This window comes from Paramormyrops kingsleyae, chromosome 1, assembly GCF_048594095.1.
Source record: "Paramormyrops kingsleyae isolate MSU_618 chromosome 1, PKINGS_0.4, whole genome shotgun sequence".
Lineage (NCBI taxonomy): Eukaryota > Metazoa > Chordata > Actinopteri > Osteoglossiformes > Mormyridae > Paramormyrops > Paramormyrops kingsleyae.
In genome coordinates this window covers 37747501-37758168 of record NC_132797.1, presented here as the reverse complement: position 1 = coordinate 37758168, position 10668 = coordinate 37747501, and positions in this window count along the sequence as shown.

Below are 10668 nucleotides of genomic sequence, written 5' to 3'. Positions count from 1 at the left end.
CGCATTAACTATATCATATAACTATCATTATTACTAACTATATATCACACTATTTCAACTATTTCATTTTCGATTTTATTCTGCAGATTAGTGATTTCAGCTTTAGAGCTCTTTTGGAGTTAAAATATTGGAAGAAACTTTTAATGTTATCGTTAGAATCGAATGCCGTCTTCCTTTCATCATTCCTGTTAGCGAGTCTAATATTATTCTCACTCAAACCCAAAGACTTAGATACCCTTGCTTTATTCTGACATCATTAGTTATTTTTGTAGAACAGAACCCTATTCCTTGTAACTTTATCCTTAATTTCAGTAGTAAACCACCTTGGTTACAGTGTCCTAGATTTAGTTTTGCTGGAAGCAGGTATGAAGTCCTCTTGCACTTGCAATGATGTACTTTTAAGAAATTCCCTTGCCTCTTCAACAATTTTGTTATTTAATTACATCCATTTTACAGTTTCTAGTTTCATTCTCATACCACTAAAGTTAGCCTTCCATTGCTTACGCTCTCTACAATTAACATGCAAGGGTAAAGGAGTCCAGACTAATAAACGATTATTTGAAAGGTTATATAAGACTGAGAATACAAAGTATACAGTATAGTTAGGGATGCAGCAAGCATGTGGATAAACAGTATGCTTTTCTAGTCCTGGTTCTTCATTACCTAGAATGTTTTTCTCAACACAGTCATAGTTTTTTCTTGTTCCAGTTGTTCCATTTTTTGTCTGTTTAGTTTCTTAAATTCAGAAACTGTGAGATACATGAACATGGAATATGGATATGTACAAAAAATGAAAGCTCAAGGGTCAGTGCCACAACATTAAACTCTCAATGCTTATGTATACTGATTGATATTGTAGAATGAGCATAAAATTTCACTGTCTCAGTTTGTGAAAAGTAGTAAAGGAGGATGTGAAAATGAAAGTGAATACGAAAGTTCAAACAAGGAAACCTAATGAACGCCAGCATGTCCAATCACAGCGGTTCAGGTTTTATATAAAGAGTAAGTCTAACCCACTTCTTTGCCGTTAAGCTATTCGGTTCTCCCACCTCCTCCCCTCCACCACCTTCGGCTCCCCGTCCTGGTCCTGGGTTGGCCCCTTCGCCTCCTACCTGGTTGTCCAGCCAGATCGGTCAGCTTCAGAGTCTATGGAACCTATGACCAAGAGATGGGCTTCGCCAAATCACAATTCACATACTCATTTAAATTTTTTCAAAAAATAAACACTCATGTCAACTATCTATTGAGGTCTCTTTGGTTAAACTGCAGGAAGAAAATAAGGTCTTCTCTATCTAAAAAATATTAAAATTGAGTATCAGTGCTTTATGAATAGGCTAATTTCAATACATGTTCCACAAAAAGACAAATAATATACTTCTGACATTTGGGTATGTAATGTAGTTCCCTTCAGGCCTATGAATTTTAAGATCATCATTTTAAATCAAATTTAAATATGGAGAAATAGAAACATAAGTCAACCAGAAGATGAGCAGTACAGGGCTGGACACAGTGGGGACATTATATCCTAAGATGGCCAGAGTGGGCTTGTGTGCATTGATGAATGCTCTCATTGTAGGCCAAAATGCTAATGTGTCCCAGAATTTTAATGCTGATCCCACCATAAGAAAGGCATAATTTAATGAGCTTGACTGAAAAGAGCCACTAGTCCCAGACAAAGGTCTATGGCACATGGCAGTGCTTTGCATATGAAATTTAAATAAAAATGTGAGGTGGTGGATTGGATTGATATATGTATAAGCATCCTTAACCATAAGTATCCAAACAAAATATGAGACTTTTGACTTTTTTCTGTTTTGATTGCATTAACAGATCTTTGTGGGGACATGACAAATGGTCCCCACAACGTCAAAATAACAGGTTTTTCTAACATCGTGAGGGCCATTTGATCCCCACAACGTGACATGAACATAATCCACACACACACACACACACACACGCACACATAGACAGAGCCCATCTCCTTATGGCAAACCTTGCCAGTGTTCCTTCAACTTCAACGTTAGCCACTTTTTTTTTTCAATGTCCCCAAATTTAGTAAAATATTCAAAGTGAGCTGTTTAGAAGTTTTCTCGCCTGCTTTGGTGCAGTTCTCAAGTGACAGTTAACATATACAAAATATTGTGTGCCTTTTCCGATCATGTCCAATCAATTGATTTAACCATACGTGAGCTCTAAAAAAGCAGAAGCATCTTAAAGATGATCAACAGACATGGGATGGACCTCAGCTAAATTGTCTAAGTACTTATATCAATGTAATGTTTCAATTTTTAATTTTTAATTAATGTGTGTGTGTATATTTTCCTGACACAGTGGTGAGCATGGACCGGGGAAGCAGGAGAGGAACACGTAGGATTGGGGAACACGGGATTTAATGGGGAATTGGAGCAGGGATATGGAACAAGCAGAGAACACGCAATACTTCACCAGACTTCACAATCAGACTTCAATGACAGACCTAGGGAAACATACTCTGATGTGGAGGTTAACGAGGGGCGTGGCACACAGGAGGATCGGACAAGCAGGGCATGACATATATATGTATTAAATCATATACAAAAGAATTCTTTACTGTAACAGAATCTTCTGCTTGGAAGTCATTTCTCTTGATTGTGCTTAACTAGACAACAATCTTACAAAATTTAGCACAGAGGTTACAGTGTGTTCTTTCCGCATATATGAATAATCCTAGAAGTCAATGCCTTTAGACAAAAACATTTACTTGCGGTCACACAAAAAGGACAAAGTATGTTTTTATGCAAATGTGAGCGTTTTTTGTATAAAATATTTGCTTGAGATTACATAAAATCAACAAAGCACTGCCTCAACAAAACCCTGTCATTGTCAAGGACATGCTATATGAGTGATTTAGTGATGAAGGGTCAAGCAAAATATAACATTAATAATTTCTGGCTGCCTATGTATTGCATTATAAGCAAATCGTGGGAAAAAGTTCTTTTTGCTCTGTCAAAATTGCAAGGTGGAGCTACTTGTTTGCTATTTTTATTTCAGTTACCCTCAAATTAAGTCATGTTTGACCTATTCAGTTCACTTTAGACCACTGCATAGAATGACCAAGGAATATTAATTGTTGTAGAATTCCTTAAGAGGCAAGTTTAATTCTTATATTCACTATTGTTTCTGAAAAGTATCTGAAAGTATTCTACTCCTGACACAACAGAAAAAGCTAACATTCACAATGACATACTAAAATCTTTGTCACAAAGTACGTAATAGATAAGTTTGACACTAATGCATTCAGTCTTTACATTCAGTCAGTTAGCGAATGCTAAGGAATTAAACTACTAATTTTTTGAAAATCTCTGTGTTTCTTTTGATTCGATTGTATTACAGTCTTCAGTGTCACATTCTTTGAAGCCCCTCAAACAGAAAATGGACAAGGTGGACATCCACGGTGCAACAGTAATCTGCATTTAAATTCTCACGAAGATGCTATGATCCTGAAATCGGTGCAGGATAACGAATTCAGAAGAGTCCCCAGTGATATCTAAAGCAATGGCCCTCTACATATTAAAGCACCATTAGAAATACCATAGAGAATGTAAGAGATACCAAATACTCTGGCGACCACATCCACAATAGTCGTAAAACTTACAAGAGCTGACTTTGAAGGGCAGAAAATGTCAGAGACAATATTAGGCCTTTGCTTTCACTAAAATTACATTTAAGGTGTCCTGTTTGCTGTGCTGTGGTGGAATATTTGAATGTCCTTTAACAAAGAGACAGAATTGTTGGCAAATCCCCATATGCACTGCCCTATTCTCCCTCATTGTGCTTCCTGACATATCTGCTAAAATATCAAAGTTTGAAGAATATTTTAGCAAACGATATCTTATTTTCTCAGAACTTGGGGAAAATAATATTTTTTCCTGTAAATTCTACCTTATTGTTGACCCATTTTCATATCTTAAACTTGTTCTTATCCAAAAATGTGTGTATGTAAATCAGTTCAACATAGATGTGGTTGTGTCAACCACAGGCAATTGTTACTTCTCTATTAATTTACTCTTGCACCCTCCATTTCCTCAGAACACATTGATACCTTTAGACTGTTTAGTTAGCTAGTCAGTTAACCAAAGGATGTGGAGCATTTGGTTACAATGCAGTTTTTATCACAGACTACTAATGTAGCCTACATAGTTTTTTTCCTTTAATCAAAACATTTTGCCATGGACACAGAAATCTCTTGCCACAAAGATCTAATGTACAGGTTGGCGATCCCTGTGTAATAATAATACATTTACATTACTAGTGCATTTGTGTATGTCCTGCATATGAACCTGTCATGACACCATCATTTAAACCACAATATAGAACAACAGTAATTATATAACTATTTCAGTTTTTTTTTTGTATCACGGTATACTATTGCACCCCTACAAGTTGGGTCTAAAACATTTCAATAAGTACAGAAATTGTTTTCCAAGAAATGAAGCACATTCTTCCAGACTGATCATTCAGACAGTACTCTGAAACTTGAGCAATGCATGCAATGTATAAACAATGTTTGAGAAAACATGTCAATGAAAAAAATACCTTTGTAAATCCTGTTCAGTGTGTGACAAGGGATAACGTCACAAACAATAGATTTTAATAGATTCCAGAAATGCAGTAGACAAATCTATTTTCAGAGTGGATGAAAAGGGACTGTGGGAGAAATGAAAAAATAAGACATTTTGAGAATTATACTATTATTTACACATTCACAGATGTCCACAGACGCCTAGATGGTGAGTAAAATGTAAGGAATTTTAGTCATGTGTTACAAATTAGTGCAATATCCTGTGAAAGAACATAATATTACCAAAAGCAGAAACTAGCTATTCTGTTGAAAAGTGTTTATTTAGCCGAGTTCTTTCCTCTTATGTGGTATTGTCTTCCTAAATCCATTGAACATTGTCAGCATTTCACTATAATGTCACAAGATAGAAATTTCCCATAGAAATGAGTTCGATGGCCTGATGTAAATTTAAGATTCACATCAAGATGTAAATCTTCTTCCTGAAAAACTAATCAAACTCATCATTCCATAGAAACTCCAAAAACATTTAAACATAATTTGCAACAATTGCCTTCTAAAACACTTGAGTAAGAACAAATTATCCTCAAGAACTTAATTTGTTTACAACATCATGCATAAAATTGAAAGTGCAGACTAATGCAAACTCAGCATTTCTCGTGGGGTCGTGAACCATTCATGAATTTTTGGTATCTGTCTTAACTTCCGTTTCCCTAAACATCACTTTAAATGTAAGAATTTCCCACAAAAATTCTGTACAGGTACATAACTGTTACTGCTCTATTAACACAAAAATACACTGGACACTTCTGTTTAAAAAGAAGGAGGGTGCTGAATTTGCCCCAGCGATAGTGTGGGGGGTGGGTGCTGTATTTTCTGACTTTGTGATGGGCACACAGGTAATAGTCACATTGCGAAAGGATGTGATGTGTTTTAAAGTAATAATAAAGATTTCATCATTAAAGATACGACTAACATGGTTCAGGGTGCAGTTTCACAACTAGACATAACTTAACTAAAGAAAAACTGTATCCATATTACATGCCAACACAATTTTGCACAAGTCACTAAATGGTTTGAAGCACAAAAATAATCGGTGTGCATCATTGTCTCTGCACTGGACATCACAATTCTATCATTAAAAACGCCCACCTTACTTCTGTTAAAAGTTATTAAAGCCAGAAAACTGAATATCGAATATGAGGCTAACTTAACAGCGGTTTAAGACCCCCTCGCATAGTTTTGAATGACTTTATTCTTGAAACATTGCATGTTTTTTTCTCAACTTTATGACTTTATTTTAGCAAATTACGACTTTATTCTCGAAAGGTATGACTTTTTTCTCGTAACTTTGACCTTATTTTCACTTTATTCTCAAATTATTATGACTTTATTCTGGCAAATTACAACTTTAGTCTTGAAAGTTCCAACTTTATTCTCGAGGTTTTATATTTTTATTTTTATTAATAGTGGCCCTAAAACTGCATCGTAAAAAACTGATCTGTATGATAAAATGATTTTGTCTAATACAGGACTACAACCGTCATTAGGTATGTTTCATCCTAACATTCTGAATGTGAAGGGATTTGGCCTCAGTAATGCATGGAATTCTTAATGGGAGGACTGTCCATGATTTAACATGTTAATGTGTGGAATGATGGGAGACGTGAGTGATACAAGGATTCTGCAAGAAGGAAGCACATTGCATGATGCTTTGACACTTAATCTGATCAAGCATAATTAACCAGAAAATCTCTAATATAGCGTTGTTATTGTTGGAGTATTTTATTATTTACATAAATCAAGAAAATAATAGATATATGTACTTTAATTATTTATGTGTTTGTTTGTTTTTCCTTTGTTTGTTTGTTTATTGGGAAAGAAGGGGAATGCATGTCCCCTATCCCCCCTATTTCAGATGCCCCTGATTGGGGACGCCAACAACAATATTCCAGTCCATCAAAGGAAAGGAAAAATGGAAAAAAAGTTACTACTTCATCTAACTACATGTTCTTGGTATTTTTATCATCACAACCCTGGAGTGGATAAGCAGTTCAAAGATATTAGTATATATGAAGCCAGAGAGAAAATTTAAATTTCAGTATAAACCAATGATGGAGGAACCCTGGGGCATGTTTGGTAAAATAGTTCATTCGTCAATTAAACGTTCACTAGATTAGGAGCAGTACATTAATGGGAAGTGAGTAGTTGTACAGGCATTAATTTCATTATGATCCAGTGAACTTTTAGGGTTTCTACACTGGAGGGAGCTTCCCTTTAATGCTACTCTCCATGAAGGTTTTAATACATGTTAGAATGAATCTGTCATTTTATGCATGTGTGTGTCTGTATACATGTATAAACTTGAATGTGTGTCACTAAGATTTAAAGCATGAAAAATTATATTCATTGGCTTATTAATTGTAACTTGCTGGGTTATCTTCATTTAATATGCATGCCAGTGAGCCTCTAAAAATCTGTCACTGTGCACCTAACAGGGCTTCAACCCTTATTAAAATGTATTGCATGAATGCAAGCGAAGGTTTCATCAGTGAAAGGTAAATGGGAGGCGAAGGAAAAGGCCAAAGTTGGGCTTGTGATGCAGCATAAAGCTTTTATTTTAAATGGGGGGAGGGCAATGGCTAGAAGAAAAAACTTCACATTGGCTCTCCCAAAGCCTGTCTCATAGGTCTGTTTGCTTGTACTAGGTCAATAAACTGAGCATAATTTCATTAAAGATGTTCATTGTCTGTGACTGACACCTATGTTGTAAAATTGTTGAAAGTTATGTTTTTTTGCCTTTATTGCACTTATTGACAATTATTAATTATTAACAATTCTTTATTATTAACATGATAAATGATTCAAGAACTGCTTGTAAATCGATTATATATATGTTCAGGTACATATTACTGATATTGGCATTTTGTACAGCAAAAACAATTATCCAGTTAGCAGAAAATATTGCTTCAGGCAAAAAACTCTTTATATCTCATATCAGCTAACAAAGATTTTAATTGATTAGGACATCGCAATAATTTGCATGATGTATGGCTTTTCATACGGTATTAGAGGAAACAATGAAATCCTCCATCACCTCCAGCGCCATCTGCAGGTAATCCTGACAGTAAAAAAACTTCTGACTTGCTGGAGAATCTGTTTACTCCAAAACAGGGAACATTTATCAAATAAATGTGGTAGCCCATTAAAATGTTTCCCAAAATGAATGTATTTAATTTCTTAAATTCATACATTTTTAAGTGCTGCAGTTTTCCACTTTGTACATCTTCAGGCCTCTGTGCCTGTGATCGGAAGGTTGCCGGTTCAAATCCTGTCATCAGCAGAATAGTTATGTGTCTGTAGAGTAAGCCTCTTAACCCCCTAAAATGCTCCAGGGGCACCAGATAAATGGTTGATTGTGTGCTTGGACCCAAAGCTTTGCTCTCAACTGTATACACCACCGTTCAAAAGTTTGGGGTCACGTACAAATTTCCTTGCTCATGAAAAAAGAACATTTTTTTGTCCATTAAAAGAACAGTGCCGTGCTGTGGTCTCTTAATGTTTTCTGCGGCTGTATAGTTCTGTGTATGTCCCAAAAGAGAGCAAGATGGGATGCACAAAAAAAGCATTCCAATGTACCTGCACCTGTGCTACTAGAAAATAAAGCTTAATTTCTTTATGAATTGTCCAGGTTTGATTTGCAGTTTCACAATGTCCAAAGGAAACCCATCATCCCGTAGTTAGCACAGGGGTAGGCATAAGGCATAAGGCCTTAAGCATAAGACAGGAGATGCCAGCCTATTATAGGGCACACACTCAACAGCAGCTACCTAACTATGTGTCACTGGACTGCTGGAAGAAACTAAAGTAGCTGGACAAAAATGCACACATAGAGCCAGGGGTAAGATTCAAACCCCAAACCATGGAGGCGTGAGGCCACAGAAGATGTTCGCAATTTTAATTTTCTAGCTGGTAGGTTGAAATGAATTATCTTGTGTTGTTTCTTTCACTTAACCCAAGTATATACCGACTTGTGTATGTGGGAAAAGGGTAAAAGTTATGTAAGTCACCTGATACACAATATGAACTATGTATTATGTTCACCAAGAGGTAAGGAGCATGCATTGATTACAGTGCGTTGCCACACCCACCACACATGGATGAGTGACAATGATGGTGATGAATATAATATGGATGGTTATACGTTGTTCCGTAGAGACCGGATAGGCAAGAAGGGAGGTGGTGTTGCAGTATACGTAAAAGAAAACTTGCAGGCAAGGGATCTCACTGATAAAAATAAAAATTCAGAAGCTGTATGGATCAAACTTGAAGCTAAAGATTCAAATGGCCTAATTGTCGGGGTTTGTTATAGAGCACCTAATGTAGCTGTAGAGGAAAGCAGAATGTTATATGATGACATCAGGATTATGAGTAATAAAAATGATGTGGTGGTTATGGGTGATTTTAATTTACCTGGGATACAGTGGGACACAGTCTCTGGCTCTTCTGTAAATGAACTTGAGATGGTGGAATTAGTACAGGATTGTTTTTTTTACTCAGTTTGTTAATACTCCTACCAGGGGAGAAGCCCTTCTTGATCTTGTTTTCTCTAATAACCAGGATAGGATTGGAAAATTAGAGGTTTTAGACCCATTGTACGGTAGTGATCATAACATGGTTAAATTCGAGGTTAATTTTAGTGTCCGAAGAGCAAAGTCTAAATTTAAAGTATACAATGTTAGGAAGGCTAACTTTAATGGTATGAGACGGAAATTAGAAACTGTAAACTGGACAGAGTTAAATAGCAAAACAGTTGAAGAGGCATGGGAATTTTTCAAAAGCACATTGTTGCAAGTGCAAGAGGACTTCATACCTGTTTCCAGCAAAACTAAATCTAGGAAACGACAACCAAGGTGGTTTACTAAGGAAATTAAGAATAAAGTCAGGAGGAAAAGGGCTCTGTTCCACAATTGGAAAATAACTAATGATTTCAAAATTAAGCAGGAGTATCTAAGTCTACAGGCAGATTTAAAAAATAACATTAGGCTATCCAAGAGGGATGTAGAAAGAAAAATTGCACTGGAGGCTAAGGATGACAGTAAAGGTTTCTTCCAACATTTTAACTCCAAGAGAGCTCTAAAAGCTGAAATCACTAATTTGCAGGATAGTAAGGGCCTTATAATTGATAACGAAATTGATATAGTAAATGAGTCTAATGATTATTTTTCACGGGTGTTCACAGTAGAGAACACAAGTAACTTACCACCAATTAATACGAATACAGCATCGTCTATGACCAATATATGTATAACTGAGGTTGATGTGATACTAAGCCTAGCTAAGCTCAAAATAAATAAATTGCAGGGCCCTGATGGCATCTTACCTATAGTCTTAAAAGAGATGAGGGATATTATTAGCCAACCTTTAACTTTAATATTCCAGAAATCATTATCTGCGGGTGTGGTACCATCAGATTGGAAGCATGCTAATATAACACCCATATTCAAAAAAGGGGATAGAAGTAATCCAGCAAACTATAGGCCAATCAGTTTAACTAGCATTACTGGAAAAATAATGGAAGCTATAATTCAAGTGAAAATGGTAGATTACCTAGATGCAAATAACATTATAAAGGATAGCCAACATGGATTTAGGAGAGGTAGATCCTGCTTAACGAATCTACTTGAGTTCTTTGAGGAAGCTACAAGTGAAATTGATCACAAAAATGCCTATGATGTGATTTACTTAGATTTCCAGAAGGCCTTTGATGTTGTCCCCCACAAACGGCTCTTGCTAAAGCTTAAAGCTGCAGGGATTTTAGGAACTGTGGCAGCTTGGATCGAAAACTGGCTAACTGACAGGAAGCAGCGAGTAGTTATTAGAGGCACAATGTCACAGTGGGCCTCCGTTCATAGTGGGGTACCGCAGGGTTCAATTTTAGGACCACTATTGTTCCTAATTTACATTAATGATATTGACACAAATACATACAGTAAACTAGTTAAATTTGCAGACGACACCAAGGTGGGCGGTGTAGCAGATACTGATCTAGCAGCAGAGAGGCTTCAACGGGATCTGGATTTAATTAGCAAATGGGCTGATACTTGGCA